We start from the raw sequence: 22,660 nt of genomic DNA, 5'->3' as shown, positions 1-22,660 counted from the left end.
TCTGTTACTGTGCAACTGCAACGTTAATTAGCTGTAACATCTTAACTGATGGAGAAAACAGCAAGGACTGTTAGACTCAGTATGTTAACATTTATAACTATATGTGTAAGAACAAAATATTACCAACAAAGCAGAAGTAGTATGGATCCTTAGTGATAAGAAACAGTATTCTATTAACCAAATAATTGAGATTGGAAAGGTAGCCCATCCAGTTACTGGCATGATAATTAGGAAAAGTCTTCCCCACTTTAAACAGTTGTGAAGGCATTTCTTTTGGTAGTTTGATAGACCACCCCATCTGCACAAAGAAGGGAACCAGCAACTGAATAAAGTCTGCAGAAGTGCCTAAGCATAACACAGAAATAGTGGGGGGTGGGGGCAATCACTAGACACATTCTTTAAAGTATATGAATCCAACTAAGATCAGGGCATGCTGTAAGAAAACCCTAAAAGGTGCACAAACATTGTTACGGATATGATCAGAGGAAGAATCTACACCAGAACAGCTGGACATATGCCATGATTCACTGCTAAAACATATGTAGAAGAAAGAGACATGCACACTAAAATACTGGAGACTGAAAATGTTGCAACGCAGGGAGTTAAAGTGACTAGCACTACGAACACTCATTGAAAGTGTATCTTCTAAGGAAATTAAGTTACAAAGTAGGAAAAGTGCACCACTTTAGCTGAATTCTCAAGTTTGTTAATCTAAAACAGAAAGCACCAGAAATAGAGAATTATGAGCAGCAAGTCAGTGTTCAGAATGAGAAATGCAACAAACAGTAAGAGAATAAGAGACGGAGCCGTTTCAAAGTTGTAAACCCATTCCTGTGAGTGTAATCTCAAAGGGAAGGCTCTACACAGGAGGTTGTAAGTAAAGAGAAGAGTAAAACAAGTTATTCTGTTCTGAGGCACCCTCTGCAAAGAGTGAAAATGAGACATAGAAATCTGAGTGTGAGGTGCTCAGCCACACTCATACACAGGGAAATCAACCTAAAGAAGAAAAAAATGTTGTGTATATTCTCTTTGAGATAGAGAGGGAATACAATGCAATGCAAAAAGAGGAAAAAAGTAGCATATACAATGGGGAAAAATAACCTTGAACAGAGTTCTGATTATACTTCTGTGAGCCAAAATACAGTACAGGAGTTCCAATCAAGAAAGTACTCTGCATCAGACTCACAAAGACAGTAAACAAGAAAAAGTAGACACGGTAGAAACAGCAACTGAAAAAGCACATCATTAACAAACTGAATTATTTAAATTAGAAACGTTCACATGAAAAGTGAAAAGGACTGGTTTACCTTTGTTCAGAATTTTAATTTCCAGCTGTGAAAAGTTTGAATTTTTCAACCAATGATGTAAAACTAAATGCTCTACTCTTAATACCTACTTTCCATTCTCTGTTCCTTGTCAGATACCATTTCTTATCAGTATAATCTTTTTTTTCTACCATTTTACATAAAGGGTTGGCATGTCACATCAACAGTGACCATCCACCCCCCTCACCCCACCTTTTATAAGATAACTCATACAAGTTGAGTAAGACATAGGAAAATGTCATTATCTTTAAATATTTCACTTTGATTTCTTTGGATTTATCTATCTCTGTTTTCTTTGGTGAGACAACAGTTTTCCAGTCATTTGTCTCAATATGTTTCTTCAGACTGGAGCACTTCTACTCTTGTTGTGCCACAGTTCATGACAATGCCACGATTTTTAACATATTAAAGCTTCTTCAATGGTACTAACAATACGTATGTCATTAGGCAAAAAGAATATTCTGGCTGAGTAAAGAATATGGACTTAAAGAACAACATTAAAATACTTTTCTTAAGGGCAAGTTAAGTGTTTTTGTCCCCCCAACAGTTTTTGAAAAAAAAAATCATTATTAAATCTAATAATGCTGCTACCCACCTTCACAGAAGGATTACACCAAGCAGCTCTTAGTATAAAATTCCCATCTATGAAACAATTTCCTGGTTTTGTTGGGAGTTGTCAAAACTTTGTGAGCTCTTTACTTCCTGTTTTCTTGTAGATTCAGTACTTTTGGCAACCAGCTGGGTAAAAAAAAAGTTCATCATGTTACTCCCTTTCATTATTTTCTGGAACTCCTTACACTGAATGACTTGAAAAATAAGCAAAGTAGAATCAATTCACTTTCAAAATCAGGCCTCTACTTTATCTAACATGTGAGTGCTTCATTTTTAAAGGAACTCTGTCTATATTTACATATTTTATCTGGTATCACCTTTGCTCAATTATAGATTTAAGAACCCATGTCTGCTTATTACAATTATCCTGGATAAGCTCCATTTTAGTACAACACTTGTAACTTTTCAGAGACAATTCCTGTAAAGTTAACATCTTAAATTCTTTTTATAGACTTTTCGTGTTGACTGGGCATGGAAGTGTTCGTGTTTAGGATCCAATCGGAAGATGTTAGGAAGTCCACTAAATTAATCCCAGAGTTACAAATACAGAGTTCTAACACAAATTCAGGGGAATAATGTTCTTAAAGTTGTATAACTCCCATTTTAGATGAACTTTTTAAAACTCTCCTGCTAAAAATCTTCAAATCTATGTAAACCACCAGAAAGAAGCTGCTTCCTCAATGGCCATCTTGGATGCAGTTAAACTCTGAGAATTTGAAACTGTTAAACAAGATCCAAGTAAAGCAGATTTGCTATCTTAGGTGGTTTTTGGGGTTTGTGATGAAATCATCCAAAACCATGGGAGATACCATAAGGCTGGTGTCAGTCTTTCAAGAGGTAGTGCAACATGAAGACAAAGTTCTGGAAAAAATGGCAATGCTTAAACACACACAAAAAATGCAGTGGAAAAAGAAAGTTCTCTTTTGGGCACCCAGTTATATTATTCTAACCTGAACTTGTGACCATGCCTAGAATTAGACCAGTTCAAGTTATAGAAGACAGGGAAATTCCATCCTTTAGTTACAATTTTCGTTTAGCTATTTGGTCTAGTTGCCACAGCAGGATCAACCCCTTTACAACACTTATTCAGCCAATGAACATACATTCATTCATTCAGTTAGCTACTCAGTAAAACTACATGAAGTCACTTCCAGTTCTGTGGTCATTTTCCTATCACTTCATGCTGACAGTTCTAAGTCAGAAAGACAAAAGACTTGTAAAGCACTGCTGCAGAGAAATAAAAGCATCCAACTATCCAACTACACCTCACAGCTGAGACATGAAAAGGAAGAGAACAGAAAATGCGCAAGACTACAGTGATGTTTTGAAAGATAACCTACAGAGGTGGAAGAGGATGTCTTGATAGCTAGAACAACATTTTATGTGTAAGTGTCCAGTACTTTAGTCAAATAACAAATAATGCTCTCTAGGCCAATTCTGCAAGCAATATAAATGCTTTTGTGGGATTCACAAAAAAATCACTACTGAGGCAACAATATTACTAGTTTGACCTTTTTGTGAAAGCCAGCACAGAAGCCATGGTGTTACGACTTTTGTGGAAACTAAGACAGTATAAGTTATGAAAAAGTTAATTAGATAACACTCCCCTTAAATTGCATAAGTAGTAGCAAAGACTAACAGGTGTCTAACTGCAACATATAGAATTACACTACTCACTATACATGCTCTCCAAGTGTTTGCACGTTTTTCACATTTTATAAGCAAAAAGGCCTTGCCTTTTAAAATTCTGACAGTTTACTGCAGCATTATACATTTATTTATTTATTTATTTACTTACTTACTTACTTGCATTTACCAGAATGGTCCAGTTGGGCCAGAAGTATCCGTTTTCAGTAAAGTACCAGGGAGAAAAGCTCCACATATAAGACAGTTCACATACAATACAGAATTTACATTAATAAAGACATTTAGTACATATTATTGGCAGCTTATACAAGACATGTCACATTATACGCCATATACCTTACTCATCATGACTGTTTAGACTTTTGACAGCCATCACCTTCTACTGTAAAAGACATATGCATTGTGCTGTTTCAATAAAAGGAACAAAATGGACACCTTCACATCCCATCTAAGCAAATCTGTTTAGCACTGTATATGCACTCATCATATGTAGCTTTTAATCATCTGCACCAACAGGTTCCTTCCTACTCTTCTAAATTGAATGACCAGGTCTTTGTTCACTTTCAACTCAAAACCACTCATCTCTCCTCTATGGTACCCAGGTCCTCAGTTTAAAACAAAGTGCAGTTACATTTTAACTTTTCTTTTAAGGTTAATGCCTATAGAATAAATAAACTTCTGTTACAAGTGCTACCGATCTGAAATAGTACCATCTTGCTAAAGGTTATTTTACAGAGCTCCTCCTTGGTGCCTTATTCATTATGTACAGTAATGGGGATATTCTTGAAGACAGACAGGTCTGTGCACTGTATTTACTGTTCACAGTTAAGAAGTGAAGACAAACATATGTTTTGCTGATCAAAAGTCTGTTTCACTTTATGATCTCACTTCAAGTTATCCTTCTGAATGTTGGCAAAAGGAAAACAAAAAAAAATATATATATATATATATATATATATATATATATATACACATATACATATATACATATATATATATATATATATATATATATATATATATATATATATATAAATATAAACCCAGACACAAGTAAAAGTGCTGCTGCCTCAGTCTTCGGGTTTTGTAGTTTAGTGCAAGGCTGGGGCATATTCAATGCAGCATGTCCTATATACCTATATATGTGAAGATATAGGGTTTTGCTGGAGTATCTGGGTTCAGTCCACATCCCAAAGACAAGCTGCTAGGTGAACTGCTGTTCCTCTAAAATGTCCATGTGTGTGCATGCGCATACGTCATGACTGACTGGCTTTCCCATTCAATTATTAAATCTCCGCCTTGCACCTGCTGATTGACAGGACAGGCCCTGGCTCTCAGCAACCTTAAATATGACACAGCAAGCATTGCAATACCTAGGAACGGCAATGGATAAGATTTAAGCATGGAGAGTAACTAGTAATGATTTAAAGTATTAATTCAAAAAAACACTGTCGGAACTGCACATTAGGAGTGTGTATTCTTGTTTGCCCGAAACATACTGCTTAATGAAACTGCAAACAATAAAACTATAAATTATAAAAACACTGTTTATATTACAGCAATAACTTTTCTTCTTACAAAAGATCCCTCTGCTTTCAGGAATGGAGATCACTGTAAAATTTATAATTTCAGCAGCTATCACTATGATGCCTTATGGCCCACAGTAGCTGTCACTATGATGTCATACGGCCCACTGCAGACCATTTTCCAACCTAGTGTAAGCTCAAGTACAACCATGCAAAAGTGGAAATAAAAACAGAAGGCACATTTAACATGACATTATTATTCAAATAACATGATACTTCTGAGAAAGATACCAATAAAACAGTCAAATGCAAAAAGACCACCACTTGTGTGTTAATGGTATCAAATAACAGCATTCACTTATTTATAGAGGCGCTCAGGAATCGTCACTTGAATACAAAACCATTTCCCAAAACCTCCTCCCTCACTCAAAAAGATCATAAATACACACAACCACCAACAGCTGAAGTAAAGTTACTGTGAATGATAGTCTTGCATTTGCCTCACCCTCACCCCAACCCTGCTGTGGTCGCTGAAAAAAGGGAGATTAGCAAGATAGGCACAATAGTCTGCTGGAAGAAACATCTTCTCTTCAATAAACAGTAACAACTGAATGAGAATTTTAAAGGCTAAAGAGAGACAGGGAGATTTGCCAACCCGTCTGTTAATGATTTACAATATACTTTCAAGACAAGTAAAGCAGGGGTTAGAAGTCAGCGCCCTTGTACAAACAGAACAAGATCCAGAAACTGAAATCTGTATACATAAGTTTAAAAGATGTTATAAAGCAATCACAACAAGAAACTTGAGAGTAATTTGTGTACTCAAGTCTACTTACAACAGTGTATTTATTTTTAACATATGCTCATTTCCTAACCAATTACAGATCTGCTCAAAAATCAAATGAATCAATTACACAACAAGTAAATGTTTTTTCCATTGTCACCTGCAGCTTTTTAATACATTAGTGACAATAACCCCTACAAAACAAAGATACAGGGCATAGAGACAATGGAAACAGAACACATACAATTAAATCTTACACCCAAAATCCTGTGTACTCAGGGAAAAAAGTCAGAATTGCAACTAATTCCGCTACAGAAATCTATACAAAATAAAGAAAAAAAAGGCAAGAAGTCCTATCATCCTCCCCTAAACACTTCTGGAAAACAATAAAATAGGAACTGGACAGATCACAAATACAAACCACACAGCCATTTACCCAGGCATTATGGAAAAAAAAATATTTACTTCTTCCTACTGAAACTTCCTACTACAGACTATTACAGCTCTGGAGAACTCATTTCCTTCCCAAATCCTTCTCCAGCAAACAAACCTTCAATGATACCCCCTTCCCTAAATATCTCAATCCTCTAAGTACTGCACTACATTCTACTTTAAACAACTTACTGTCAAAGAAATTCAAACTCAGTTTTTAATGCTAAACTGCACTTCAGATGCAACATTTAATTGCACTCTGCCTTCCTAAAAAGTTCTGCCATCTTACATTGCCAAATATTTTACTTTTATATACCACCTATCCCTTACATCATCCTCAGTCCCACCATTCTTCAAGAACTCAGGAAGAAACCCATTACCTAAAGTAGGTGTACCAAAACTGAAAAACTCTGCCAGTCTTAAACACAAAAACAGGCTGCTCACCTACTTTGGAAGAAACATCTGTACTGGTCTTAAGAATGTTCCAATTACTCCAAATAATGTTGGAAACTTCATTAGATCCCCCCTTAATACATTAAAGTAAAAGCCTGAGACCAAGATACAGAATCTGTATTGTCTACCTGTAGCTGAACAGAACCTGATTCTTCAGGATCACAGCCCAATACAGTCTAAATGTGGAGGTTCTTTGTTGGGAGACCTCTGAAATACGTTTGTCCAAAAGTGGGACTGGATAGCCACTTTCCAAAAACACACTCTTAAAGAAACTTAAAGAACATTTTGAAAAAAATTTCCTTAACTTCCAAAGTGAATACCTTATGACAAAATGGGTACTACTAAATGTGTCTGCTGTGTTTATTACCCTTATATTTTTGAGGGTGATTTTATGTCTGCAGAACACTCTGCAAGTTAATGTTCATTTAAGTAAGGGCAACTGTAATTCCTGTTGAGTTGTTTAGTTCCTGGTTTCTACACTGGTAAGAAAGAGAGAGCTTTTAAAAAGAGAATATATGACCATTTACGTGACATTAGAATGAACAATGTCAAGAATGCTTTGTTTAAACATTCTTTGCTATGCAACAATTTTTAAGTTTTCTTTTGGGATAATTGACATAACTGAACCTAGTGTTAGAGGTGGAGCTTAGGAAACCAACCTTGAGTGTAAGGAATTTCACTGGCAGGTTAGCCTCAATTGCCACCCAGAAACCAGGGATTAATGACAATGTATCCATTTTTCCAGTTCTAAAAATGAGAGCTATGAAACTGTAGCAGATTTACTTATTATTTTTATTACAATAATCAGTATCCTATATATTTCATTTATTAGGTGCAAGTGAATTAGATTATTTATATGGTTATTTGCACTGAAGTCAGCCACTGATTTTATGTATACATGTGTTTTAGTATTCTCAACACTTGCAATTAATTGTGTACTGTGACTTTAAATGCTTTTTAATGTGTGTGACGTTACTGCATTTAAATTCAACTTGGAACCACCTAATTGTGCTGATGAAGTCCACTGGACGAAAGCACTAAACATTCCATGGTTGCAATTTACTGCTTTGGATGGATGTGTTTTTATGGATTAAAGAGCTTTATTTCTACTTTGGACATTAGTATCTTCTTATTTTACTTGTGGGGGGTTTCCGGGTTTGTTCGCCCTGCTTTTCAGGTTGCACATAACTGCTCAGTTCAGACATACTGAAAACCAGCGACAGAGGTTGTATAAACCAGATCATGGAGGCATTAGCTGGGGATTGGCATAATGGTTAAGATGTTTACCTCACAGGCACAAGATACAGAGCTAAATTCACCTTGGCTGGCAATTGGTTATGCTTAAAAAAATGGTCCACAAGGGCAGCTCACCTAATACTTAGCTAAGAGCTGACATTCTGAAAAACATTTATTAAATCAGCTGCTATATAAGGTTGCTGGCATTGCCACTAACAGCTTTTACTCATTTCCAACAAATAAAGCTACACCTCCTAAACAGGAAGTGCTCTTTCAGAGAAAACGTTCCATGCCACGCTACATGTGATAGGCTATCCCTCTCACACTTGAGCTCCCTGAATACATGATAAAAACAAGGAGAAAAAATAATCATATTCTCTTACGCTACCAGTCTTTCATGAAGTCTTATATCTACCAGACATTTAAAACATTCAAAACTTTTTACTTTTCTAATCTTAAATCCCTTCTTCAAACCAGTGTAAATCAAAATGCACTCCCCCACCCAATGTGGTTCACCTCTCCCTGCTACCTTAGCAATGAGTAAACTGCATTGTTAAAAATGTGATACACAAAACAACTAAGAAACCTAAAAATCAAAATTGAAGGACAGGCAAATAAAAAATGTGTGAAAAGGAATGTATTAAGACACCAATAAATATCTTAAAAAAAAATAGTGAAGAAAGCAACACATCAGGCAATATTACAATTTCTTAAAGGGGTACCAAGTCTGAGAAAATGTGGTGTACTAAAACTTAACAAAAATTGTTATGTATTAATGTCACACATCGAGTAAAATACCTGTGTACATAAAATATATACAAACATGGATGAATAACAACATACACTTTTATTACAAGCATATAAAAAAATACACACATACCTACCCTTACAAGAAGGTAATTTAATCTGTCAAATCTTATGTTGCTCGACAAAGTGAATGGCTTATGAAACCTGTTGAGTGTTGTATCGTCAAGTGTTGCAGATTTCGAAAGAAGGAAGACTGAATGCATGTGAGTACAGTAATTGTGTATTTGGGATTTTAATGCCAATATTTTCAGTTATACTGAACGTTTCTGCATCAGGGTGCATGTGTGTCTGTAATACATATTTTAATATACAGTTTGTGGGCTAGGATTGCAGTAAGGGCTTGGCGAGCCAATTGATTTAGTGTAGTGTTCATGCTGCTGTATGTCAAATGTATACAAATGTACTGTGTGTTTTTTTGTTTTTAAACATCTTTACTAAGCATTACATTTTTAAAAAGTGACACAGGCAGACATACAGGAACAGAAGAGAAATAATACCACTTCTATTATTTTCATGTAACATAAAATATATGTAGGCATGCATGCATACATGTATGTGTGTATTTGAAGCCTAACCTTCCATCAAAAAATCACTCCACAAATGATCGACACTTAATGGTTGACCAAGACAATACGGATCCACAAACAATTGAAAAAAAAGCTTTTCCAGGAGGTCCAGCCTCTTGCTAGTTATTATTTATACCAACACGGATCACTCTACATGGGGAAACGGTATACTCCCCAATCCCAATGTACCATTATCTCATTAGCGGAAAAGCCGATAATGTTTGATCAGCTATATCAGCTTTTTCACTCATCAGAGTGAAGGGTTGTGCACCTATGTATATGTGTATTGGAAAACCCAACCAGAAACCTTACCTTAGAAAAACTCTGTTTGTTTCCTTTTAAGATTTGTTTCAATGCCGTGGATTTTTCATTATGCTGATTTTCAAAATACCAACATCAAACATCTTTGTTTTAATGCTTGTGTTAATCCACACATACACTTTATATGATAGATATATGTACGTACACATGAGACACACACGTACAGAGCGAGAGAGAGAGAGAGACAGGCGGATAGACAGACAGAGTAAGAGACATGAGCAAGAGAGGATATGGGGAACCTGTGGATTCAAACTACTTTTCTTCAAATGTAGTTTGGTTGAGGTGTTATGACAAAAAAACAACTTCTGACTGTGTTTGAGGTGACACTTTTCCCCAGTGTTATGCAACCTCATAGTAGATTATATATATGTTTGTAAGGGCGGTAGGTGCCTCCCTCCACAAGGGGTGCACGGCACTGATCAGTGAAAGTGGTTTTGTTTTTTCCCCCTGTATAAACACTCACACAAAACTGCAGTATTTGGCACTGTATGACCTAGAGACATAAAATCAGGATCCTTCCACTTGCAGCTTAATGCATTTCTTCCAGTGCACTGTTCTACGTCTATATTTACTCAGTGAAGCCTTGACACTCTACAATTACCTTTACTTGCTGTGACCACAGCAGGTAAAACAGTCATGTGTTTCTGGAAAGCATTTCATGTTGACCAGTAGGTCTGCCTGCTTACAAAACAATACAAGAGACAGCATATGACCACTGAGCATTAACCACATAAGAGATACTGTACTTCTACCAGATCACCTAGGCTGCTTGGCTACATCAAGTTGGACAAATACAAGCAAAGACTCAACAACAGTAGTCAGAACACAGACATTCCACATACTATATACATAAGACAAGTTAACTTGCTGAAACACAAATAGAACCTGATACCGTTCAGTCACTACTTCAGAAGAGATACTGTTGGGCATCTTAGCCTGTACAAAACAGGTAGGATAGAACAGCAGCATTTTGCTGCTTGACTTCAATATGTAACAGCATTCTGTCTTACATTTACAGCCCCAACAAATAACTAAAAGGACATTATTGAATATTATAAAAGAAAATGCTCATGGGTCCAATTCAGAAGAAGGGAGCACTTAGCTTCAAGAAGTAGGTATGGCCAAGCTCTACAAAAATTGCTGACAGCACGTGAGAAAAAATGAAATCAGCTAGGTAATCAATGCAAGCAGCAACAAGGCTGAGTAAAATATCCACATACATTTTTGCTGAGGTTCATGAGGCTCAGCAATGCAAGTACAGATTCTCTGAGTACTGATCTGCTTTTGTGTGACCATAATGCATGAAAAACAATTCTCTGGCTAATCACTGCGTGCAGTGAGGGTGGGAAGTTTTGAATACACAAACCTTTGCATTCATTCTACAATGCTATATGCACATTTTCCAGTTATGCAGCAAGTCAAACAGCTAAATAAATGTCCTGCCAGACATCAAGTTACCAAGAAGAACTTCATAATGTCAGAAGCACTACTGCACACTAAGCCACAGTGCATGTTAGTACTGCACATTCAACAGCACAATTACGTTTTCATCAGAGTTCAAAAATGTGAGTACTGAAACGCATCAAAGAGAAGTTTACATCCACTAATTACAGACTTCTAACATGGATCTGGATTTTTATGCTGCATATTAAATTATTTTATTTGAGCTTGTTTGTATAGTTCAGCTCCCTGGTGGACTAGGCTCCTTTTTGTTTCCTTTCCGATTCTGTTAAACATTGAAAAAAAGAAATTAACAAAAAGAACCCCCCTCCCACCTACATACACACCACACACACATACACACACTATTTTTCTATTTTTCATGAGAACTCCACCCAAAGCCCTCTTTCTGAACTACAGCTGGGCAATTAGTGTCCCCTGGGACTGCTGCGTCACAAAGCTGAGCAATATAAGGTTTTTGTGTGAATCCCTCTCCTTACCTAACAAAATGTACGTTTCATTTTTTAATGTGTTATGCTATCTGGTTAGCCTAACAATGCTGAGGTAGAACGAATGACTGCTGTGTTGGTAATGTTAGCCTGAGTCATACACCATAAGGCCGGAGGGTTATTTAGAGTGATGGTACTAAAATTCCATTCTTTTTCACTCTGGTGGAGGGAGTGTGGTTCGGTAAATACTATCTGTTTATTATCTAGTGGGTACCAGCAGGCACTGTAGCAACCAGGATTCACTAGCACTACAGGAAGAGTGGGCAAAGTTGTAAGTAAGCATGCATAGCAGTGAGCAGTGTGTGCATCTGTCAACATTCTGTCAGCAGAAGTTCAAGACTCACAGCTGTGCTTTCCCTTTCTGATTCCTAATAATGAAAAGATAAACACATAAGTGACAGATATAGTGTAACAAATGTACACTGCCAAATCAGACCCTCACTCAACTAATGTTAATTTACTTTTGGTGACAGAATTAGTCCCACTAGGAATGGTTTGATATGTGGAAACAAATGCGTTTTTGGGCAAGACAGATGACCAAAAGGTAATTCATTTCAGTAATAACTCGTACCGGGTGTATTTCATTGAGCACCCCTACTGCTCCCCCCAATATCCATGATACCTAAAGTAAAATTCAGAAGTGGTAAAGCCAGTACTGAAAGTGGAAAGGGAGCAGATGACTGGTAGTCCAATGAGAAATAAGCCCCATTTCACAAGATACACTCAGTCTTGTTATACTAAAGCACTGAGCCATATCTGTCAAGGCAGTGAAAATCCACATTGCAATCCATGCTTACTGTAACAGGGCAGCTCACTTCATGTTGTTTGTGCTCCCACTCAGTGACAGAGGTCTACCGCACATCTTCGAGATTACAAAAGTAACACAACCACAGTACAAAACTATATGGGCAGTTATGGCATTAGGTTTAGTAGTTATTTTCAAGTAGCCTTTCAAAGTGTGTCTGCAATATCATCTTCATCATCAACCCCTTTTTTCACCATTTTTACATGGAGTCACAGGTGTCACACCAACGTTAATCAATGTGACCAAAATTACATAGAACCAATGTTTACTTCCATGTTTCATGTTCCAAATCAAATGGTGGGTAATGCTGTGCACATCAGCTTTCTGTGACGGGACCCAGCATAATGTCTTACACAGCAACATTCATGTCTTCTGCAGTAATATATTGAAAGTTTACAGACACAACTGCAGTTTACATATTTTTGGATTTATGCCAGCAATATCAATGTGGTCTGCTGTGAGAATGTGCACGGCTGCATGCGGTGGACAGAATACCTATACTACATTCATACAACTTGGAGGTTTACACTCTATCATTTACGTGCACAGACTCATTCAAGTTATCCATGGTAAGTGGAAAATATGTCTAGTACACTACTTGTTTAAGACAGCATCTCCATTCCTATGCACTCCCAATAAAAAGGTAAACAAATTCTTAAATAAACTACACGTTAACATACAAATAAAACAGTATTAAAATATGTATCACTGGGTAAAGAGGACTTTGTTTCCTTTGCATGGTGGCAGTGAATTCAAATGTGCAACTGCATAGACTGTATTAGAATCAATAGTGTCACTTCAGCTCTTTGCTGCACAGTGTACAAGCAAATCAGCCATACTTTTAATTAAAGTCAGTGTTGCGTTATAACAAATACTACCACTGAAATGCTTGCAGTAGGTTTTAAACACACAGTTCCTCCAGGTAAACCCTAGTTTTTTATACAATACCATAAATTCTGAGGCAAACTGCAATAACCTAACAAAAAAAGACAGAAAACACTTACAAATACAGACTCAGCTATTTGCAAAAAAAATCCAAAACATATTGATGACTCAAGCAAATCATACAACATTCAAGGCAGTTATACACTCTTACCTTTTAAATAAGGTAATACAAATAACTACAATTCTTGTCATTCAAGGTTTGCACCAACAGAAATAAATTATCAGCAAACATCAGCGCTATCTCAGACTGGTTGCTCATCAAGATAGGGCAGACATTCTTCACCCAATGCAACAACCTCCATAGTTAGAGCCTTTGAACAATTCATGGATTTCAAGGTTCCACAATTCAGTACAGCTCAAATGTCAGGTCAAAAGTGCCAAGGACCTAAGTTACATCTATTATTCACCAAAAATTAACTTTGACAAGGTCCACATCAGACACAATGTTTTAGTAAACTATACTTTGGCATATATATTAAACATTTACTTTATTTATTGTATTTATTGTAAACACCTCTGCACCATTACGGAAAAACAACTTACATATATGCGTCACAACTACAGCTATTTGTAAATTCTGGGTCATGGCTAAATGGGTCAAATTAGCAGCCATCCTATCCAGTAAGTAAAAAAGTTCAAATAAAATAAACAATTATGTGCTTTTACTATTACTTCTAGTACTGTAAGTAGCAGAAAATTAAAAAATTCAAGATGAATTACATCCCACACACTATTACAACAAGCACAGTTGTTTGCAGACCAAATAAACATGTAGCTCAATATAAAAGAGAGCTTCATTTTTTGGCATACATACACATTGTGTTTACACAGATGAATAAGTAGAAAGAGAATGTTTTCATAAATATCAGGAGATTTTTGTCCCATTCAAAAAGCTGGAAAGACAATGCAGTATAAACTTACAAACTACACAAAACAGGATGTGAAAAATTTGATCCCACATTAACACAGGATGTGCAACTGTGAAAGCATACATTATCCATGCATGTACACAGTTCTTAGATGTACTTTTTGTGCAAAGTACAAGGTAAAGTCAAGTTAGTTGTTTAGAGGTCATAAAGGTGTGCACATAGCTTGGCCAGTCAGTCACTAACAGTTACTGCCCAGAAAGATGGAGAGTCACTACAGTCTTCAGAAACAAGAGCAGAGAAAACGAGAAAGGTGCAAGATCCACCACATTACAATTATTTACTCACAGAAATGGGGTCAGAAGGCAGACGTCACTGGCACACCACAGTCTTTGCATTCTGGATCAGGAAAAGAAAACACTGATCTACCAAGAAACTGAAAGGCATCTCCTTACTAACTCTATCCACACTTTTTCAAGACTCTGTCTTGTACCTCCTAGTATGACTTCTAGTGGAAGTCCTGGCATCTCAGCATAGCAGTTAATTAGCAAATCCCATCAATGTCCCCAAAGCAATGCAGTCTCAGAATTCAAGTAAAAACTTAGCAGTCCAAGAAGTTAGAACATATAAAAGGAGCAAACCATGGTTAAATCAAATAAAAAACATTACTCACATTCTCACCTCCCCATGATAAGTGACTATATAATCAATGCATCAAGTCCAGGCTACTGTTTAACATTCATCTCTTTTATATTGGAATGGTGTGTGTGTGTGTGTGTGTGTGTGTGTGTGTGTGTGTGTGTGTGTGTGTGTGTGTGTGTGTGTTGGAGGGGATATGTACTAATATACATCTGTATAACCTTTTACTGCTGGAATCCATTACAGCCAATTTAAAACAAATTAAACTTTGAAAGCCTGCAGAACAATACACGTTATACTCGGCTAACTTTATTAGGACTTTCTCAATTTAAACATGTAATGAGTGGTGAAGATGAAGAGTACTTATCTCCTCAATTAAAATTAATGAAATATCACAGAAAAAGTAACTTATAGCAACTTAACACAAAATATGACAAGAACTTTGTCCAAAGTACAGGCAAGTTAATAACTCCTTTAAAGTACTCTTAGCAAAAAGATGAAAACCATCAAGTCCCACTATTGTTTTCAAAATGTTATGTCCAGTTACTCCACTGTTCTTGCAGGTGTCAAGTAAATATTTCAGGTATTCATAGGTTCATAGGGTCATAGGTGTGTACTAGGCTAACAACCACAAGGATCTTTTGAAGCCTACTCATGCTTTCCAAAACTCTGACAAGTTCTGGTACCCTTGTTAAGTGTAAGCAGAGGCCTTGGAGATGAACAATTTACAGGTTGGCTGTGTCCATTACAGACATACCTGCCAAACCAGAGACAAATTTTCTGTTCCCCATCCAACTGTCCAAGTTACATCTGAATTGGGTTAGGGAGGAACTCTGCTTCACATAGCTACAGAGCCTGTTCCAGAGAAGGAGTAACCTCTGGGATACATACCTATCTCTCCAGCAAGTCCTATTTATATCACAGGCAAGATGTAAGTCTTTAGAACGGGTATTTCTGGTGTGGTTCGTTTTGCGGTTATGCAAGAGCTCCATCAGGGTGGGGTCTAACAATGCTTTGTATGTCAGGCATAGATCTCCCCCTCAACAGCCTGCAGAAAACTTAATACAGGGATGGGGCCTTGATGCAGTCTGCATAGGACATGTTCCTTACACCCTGTACACTTTTAGTGAGAAACCATTGTGGATGTTCCAATTACTAGATGTGCCTGGTTAGGCTCAAACCAAAGGGGGCACTGAACTCAGTGACAGGTCTGATGAATGCTGAATACAGTGAAATACAATAATGGAATACAATATTCCATTATTCCCTCCTTGTTTCTAAGTAAAATATTTTTCTGTACCATGATTTCATGATTTGCCATTGTGTGGTACCCAGCAGTTCTAAAACTAAACACTTACATTTCTGATAAAAGCACTAATGTAGCAGGAGAGATGCTTTCATAGTTCTGCATCTTTCACCATGAAATGAAGTGTACACTATAACACTTATGACAAATTAACAAGTGTCACATATATCCCCCAAATGCATCAAGAGAATTATACAGTTCAGATGATAATTCAGGCCACACTAGTTCAGCTTTAGCAAAAAAAGAGAGAAAGACAAACAGAAAGAGTGTGGGACCGCAATAAAAATGAAAGAATGCATTACTGGAATTACAAGGGGGAAAAATAATATGACCAACAAAACAGTATGTGCACTGAGGCTCACATGGGAAATATCTTGGGACTCCCACCTACAGCATCTGAGGTTAAGGGCTGACTCTTAATCACTGTCTGGGTGGAGTCTGCATACTTAATTTTCTTTTGTTTACCCGGTTAATCCTACTAGGCTAGTGGCCTGTTTTCATGGGAGACCTGAGGTGGTACTCATACTGGCTATTAAGAAATTTGCGAAGAGCACAGAAGAACTTTTACTCTTCTCAATAAGCAGAATGGGAACTCTTAACATCCACTGAACTACCATCAACTCAGGAAGATGGGTGCTCGGTTTAACATCTCATCAGAATAACAGCACTCCCAAGAGTACAGCACCTCCCTTATGCTGCACTGCAGTCTCAGCAATGGATAAAAATGAACTCACCTGAGGTGGGATTAGAACACACAGCCTTCATACCTTCTTCTCTGATATTTTCCCTGTGTTTGTGTGAGTTTTCTCCAACTATTCTGGCTTTCTCCCAAAAACATGCAGATTAATGATTAGCTGCACTAAACTGAGATTGATCACATTGCAAAAAAAAATAAAAAAATGTCAAAAGCAGCACAAACACCTGAGGAAGACAGTGGAGTCCAACCAAGCCATTCATTTTCACTACTTAATATAACATTCTGATTCATCTTTAGACTCATGTGCCCAAACCTCTGCTGTCCCTACCACCTATCCATCATTAAAAAATATGTACTCAACCCCCAAATACTGTTCTGTACAATTTGAAAAGTGACATATTATTTACAGCTGTTGCCAGATATAACTATAAAAAGATTTGAGAGATGCATTCATATCAGATAGGCAGTTATAATTGCATGTTTTGAGAGATGCCAAGAAAAAATTCCCAACAGTAAGTATACCCAAGTACACCACTGCAATGACAGTTTTCTCCAGGCATACCTCAAAACCCCAAAGTATAAAAAATCTGGACAAGAGCAAAAATAATTGGAGGGCAAAAGTTCAAAATAAGGGGCAGGTTTTAAATAAGTTTTTAGAATAACAGGTTTTGCATTGGCATGTATTTTATGAACGAAATAATGTCTGAAACTCACACTATTTAGTGACTTAAATCCTAATGATTTGACAGAAAATCGTTTTATGAAGAAAAGACCGGACATATGAGGAAAAATTCTGGACAGTTGAGAGATATACCTCCAAGGCACCGCCTAGTAGTCTATGCTTTACATACACAGCCCTTCTATGAAAAAAATCATAACACACATCAATATTTACTACTACAGTTGTCGAAATTATCCGCAATTTAAAGTCATTTTGCAGAACATTCCTTTAATCTTACGCCCAAGTCCCAAGGCAAGAAATCTAGAGTCATTTTCGTTTTTATCACTACGAAAGTCGGAGTTGTTGGTGTGGCTGTTTGTCATACCTATCACTTTGAAGTTCTGGAAAGTGTGTGTTGCTGATGAATCATTTTAACTATACCTACTGAATGATTTATCCAGTACTGTTACAGCTCTGGATAGTAAAACGCACGAAATAACAACAGCAACAACAGTACTCCTCAAGTTGTCTATCAGCAACACCTAAAAGCACGTTACTCCAATATGCCAGTAGTGCACTATACAACAATTATTACAGAATTACAGTCATCTGACCACAGCCACAACTTCAGGTTACCCAAGCTCTAAATCTGGTTTCAATCACTGACAAAACACGTCATTGTCGCGGTCGGGACCTCCCAAATCCTTTGTATGGGAAACTGAAAGACCCCCTTGCAAAAAGGAACACAGGCAATAAAAATCTTCTTAGCTCAAGGGGGCAAAAAGTACATCCATCATCAGTACACATCAAAGAGTTAAAGTCCATATTATAAAGTTCATTGATCATTTCGGTTGTTATATACTTTTCTTTATAACTCCAAAACAGAATCTCGGGAAGAAGCCACATGGACCAGAAGAAGTACATTCAAGTACATCCCAAGTAATGGGAAGCAGAGGCGCGGATACTCCTTTAGTTACTTCACCAGATTTAGTCGCGCGCTAAAAAAATATCAGTTTACTACTTTGCCCGTTTTCATATTTTCTCACTCTTCTTGCCCCCCAAAAAGTCAGAAAACAATTCTACCCATACGGTAACTTAGAAAACATAACCGGCCGGCAAGTATTAACAGGAACAGTCTTCAATAAGACAAGCAATTACACAATTTTCAAACAAGACAAGCAACTACTCTGCATTTCTCTCCACTCAGTCACCAAATTGTCCACAAAATATAAACCCACCTTTTAGTGTCTGAAAATTCCGGGTACACTGTGAGACAAGAGATACCGTGCGGTTTGAGAATAATGTGGAATATAAAAGCAAGCAACTACAAGTGAGATGCTATGCTTGACTCAGCACAGCGCGTCCCGGCAGCGCCACTCCTTGTTCTTAGCGATGCACTCCCACTGCCGTCCGCTGAACAAAGTACAGCCTGGGCACGGCGCCAATCTCAAGCCAGCCAGCCAGCCGTGCTAATCACCTTCACTTCGGACCACGCCTTCAAATGTCTGGCCCCTCACAGAGCTGGGGAGCAGCGCCACCCAGAGAATATTTGTGAGATGTACAAGGAATAACTAGAGCTAAAATGTTGTGTGTGGGGTCTACAGCAGTGAGAGGACAGCAGCGTTTTGGAGTTCTCACCTGTGTGTTGAGTGTTTTTCTCTTTGAAGTGTCCAGTTTTCTAAACCTGGACAGTTCAGTCTGGTGCATACATAGGCAATAAAAATTCAAATTAAAAAATATCTACTTAAACAAAGACTAGTTTAATGGGACAGACATACAGCCTATATCAAAGAGAGTGACCCAATTGAGCCGGTAAGGTAGGGCTACCCAGCAAACCCCTCTTTTCCCAGAAGTGGGATTGTCTGAATTTGGATGGTTGCGCCCCCTGTGTATGAGAGTTAGGAGGGGGTCTAAAATATTATGGAAAACTATAATCCTGTGATCCCGCCCCCGAGGATAGTACCTATCTACCTCTTAGAGCAAGAATACTGCAAAAAGTAAAAAAATAATGGAGACACAAAGACACAAAATCAAAAACAGATTTTAAATAGTGGTAGAATAACAAGATGTCACTACTATTCATCATTTCAGATGAGTGCCATTATTCTCAATAATTTGCCAGAAACCATCATATTTTAGGAGGAACAGTAAAAAAAAATATGAGTCAAAAATATTGATGTTTGAAACAATGAGAGACTGGGATTTTGAATGCAGGCCTTTAAGGAGAATAACAATAATCATAAAAATATTGTATCTATAAAGCAGCAGAAAGTATCTTAAGAACTAAGTCAACACAGGAATGGAGAAAGGAGATTCTGCCGATAGGTATGACTGCAAATAGGGATATAGACAACAGGCAAGAGGGGGCTGGAATGTATTGGAGAAAACTGGCAAAGAAACCAAGGTATTGGGAGCAAATAACTGGAGAGGGAAAGATGAAAGAATGGGAAAACGCCAAGAATTTATTTGGACTGCAGGTTAGAGATTGCCTTCTCTACCAAGAATTGATATCAGAGTATAGGCAAAGAGAAAGCAATAGGGGGTCCTAAACGAAAGACCAGCACTGGTAGAGTTTTTAGTCAAATCTAGAATGGAAGTTGCCATTTAAAAAGGAATAATTAGTATAGTACAGCACACAAAATATTGCATGATAACTATAAGAATCAATCACAGGAGGTTAGAAAAGATTGGGAAGAGAGATTGGCGAAGCAATTCACAAAGAAACAATGGGAAGATAAATGTATGTCTCCCAAATATGTAACAAAATCTAGAAGATTTAAGATTTTTGCTAGGAAATGTTTACATAAATATTTTTATACCCCAAGTAGAATCCAGAGAATTTTTCCTCAAGTAGACAGCAAATGCTGGAGGTGTGACGGGGAAGAAAGAGGTAATTGGGAACATATTTTCTGGGAGTGCAGTGACTTGGTGGACTTTAAGGATTCCCTGTGGGATGCACTGTCAGAGATGCTGGGTGAGCAGATTGGTGTGACAAGGGAGATGATTTTTTTGAGCTATGATACAGAATCGGAATTGCCTAGACATAAAGACTTACTGTGTCTAATTATGGTGGCTGCCAAAAAAGCAATTACTAGAAAATGGAAATCAAAATCTAAACCAACTCTACCAGAAGTAATGAATATAATAACAGAGATAAAACAATTGGAACTGAGATCTTTAGAAAAGGGTAGGAGCAAACTACATAGAAAATAATGGGAATTGCGAGAACAATACATACAGGGAAGGAATGAGGTTTAAAAGAAGGCAGGACTTAAATGAGCTATGTAATGTTTGACTGAAAATGATTGGGTCGATGATAAGTGATGTAAAATGTTTGCAACTGGGAGTGTTAGTATAGCTTGTGATGGAAAATGCTTGCAACTAGGATTGTGTCGGTGTGGTTTCTTTTTATTTATATAAATGCATGATTGCCTGTGTTGTAAGTGATGGTTTAATAAAGATGTTTCTTGTTTAAAAAAAGGATTGGAATTGAATAATTTAGATAATGTTGCTTAAGTTATATGATACATAGCAATATAAGTGAAGTATAATGTTTGCAAGCATGAACTTGTTAATACAGTTTGATTACATTTATGTAAATATAAATTTGCCTAGGTCACAAGTGATAATTCAATAAAGGTGTTTAAAAAAATATTGATGTTCTGCCAAATTCTGGACAGTTTGAGAGGTATGTTGGACACAGCTAGACAAAGCAAGGATCAACCAGGACAATTTTTCTGAACATCTGTTTTCAAGTATTATGAGATACAGAAAATAAGAAAAGGATAACTAATACTTATTCAGACACCAATTTTGTTCTCAGCTGAATACATTTTTTTCCTGAGCATCTCTCAGAAATATTATGAATTGTTCTGCCTGGGACACCATCAACGTGGAGTCCTCTTGTGTGTGTGTGTGTGCGCGCGCGCACACGTGCACGCACGCATGCGTGTGTGTGTGTGTGTCCACTCATGCGCATGCAAGTGCTTGAGATTGTGTCTTCATGGATCCTGAAATGGACTGGAGTTCCATCCACAACAAGTTCTCTGCCATAACACCTATTGCTTGCTGGGGTAGGCTCTGGGGCTCTGGTGATCCTGAATAGGATAAAGTGGGTATTGAAGTATGAATGAATGAACTATATGAGCACTGAGTGCAAAATAGAAACTACTGGCTGTACTGCTGCATGCATGGTGACCTCAGGCATAGGTGACCAGATGGGTACCACTTGGCTGGGGGAGCATCTACAATTTCTTTTTTCCCCAAGCTAAAATGTACTTACTGCAGTTCCCTGCTATAAGCATCCACAGAAGCAGCATTCTATAAGGAAATCACCCCATATTTCTTCATTTCTGTGCTTTCTGCTTTTTCCCACCCATGATCTAAACAATGAATCGCAAAGCCTCGAAGGCTCTGTGCGGTGCTGCAATTTGTTGCCTAGACTGTGGTGGAGAGGCCCAAACAGAAAACCTGGAAACTTTGAATGACTGAGAGTAATGGCCACAACAGTGCCAGGAGTCTGTTGCTGGCAGCAATGTAAGAGTCTGCAGAAGGTCTGTAAAATACTGGTCTGGTTAGGGTGATGCTCACGCAGAATTATATAGTTTGTAGCAGATACTTTTTTAACCGTGGTAGGCAACTAGATATTATGGGTAGTGGAGCCGGCAATCAGATATCATGGCGAAAGGACTTTGCAGGAACAATTTGTTTTTTGTGAACAAAGTAGGATTACTTTATACTGTGCATGTGTTTAACAGAGCTGAAATAAATTAATGTAGCTATTTTTATTTATTTAATTATAATCAGACATCTGAGGTGCACACAAAGTCCCTGCAATGGCTGGGTATGTGGGCTGAAAGAGACTGACCCTGGTCTGCTGTTGTTTGCTAAAGTTGAAAGGTCATTCTGGCTTTGCAGGACTAATGTTTATTTTTTGTGAATAAAGCTGGTTACAATGTGTTTGCATGAAAAAGAGCTGAAATAAATTATGGTGTCAATTAGTATATATTTTTATTAAAATTAGAATCTGGGGTGTTCAGTCAAGAAAGTGGATAGAGCTGTAGGAGGGGGATTGTGACTGGTT

At 37.4% G+C, this 22,660-nt stretch overlaps 1 protein-coding gene across 3 annotated transcripts in view; it reads right to left on the bottom strand.

The window, feature by feature from the left end:
* Positions 1-18,985, bottom strand: part of MYO1B (myosin IB) — a 2,891,345-nt gene extending 2,872,360 nt beyond the window's left edge. For all 3 annotated transcript variants that reach the window (XM_044075201.1, XM_044075202.1, XM_044075203.1), the window contains exon 1: positions 18,816-18,985. The gene's annotated coding sequence lies outside the window, so the exon portion shown is untranslated. The remainder of the gene's footprint in view (positions 1-18,815) is intronic.
* Between the last annotated feature and the right edge of the window lie 3,675 nt (positions 18,986-22,660).

The sequence above is a fragment of the Protopterus annectens genome, chromosome 6.part0 (assembly GCF_019279795.1).
Source record: "Protopterus annectens isolate FY-2018-M chromosome 6.part0, PAN1.0, whole genome shotgun sequence".
NCBI lineage: Eukaryota > Metazoa > Chordata > Ceratodontiformes > Protopteridae > Protopterus > Protopterus annectens.
Note: the sequence above shows the minus strand (reverse complement) of the source record. Positions and strands in the feature narration are given on the sequence as shown.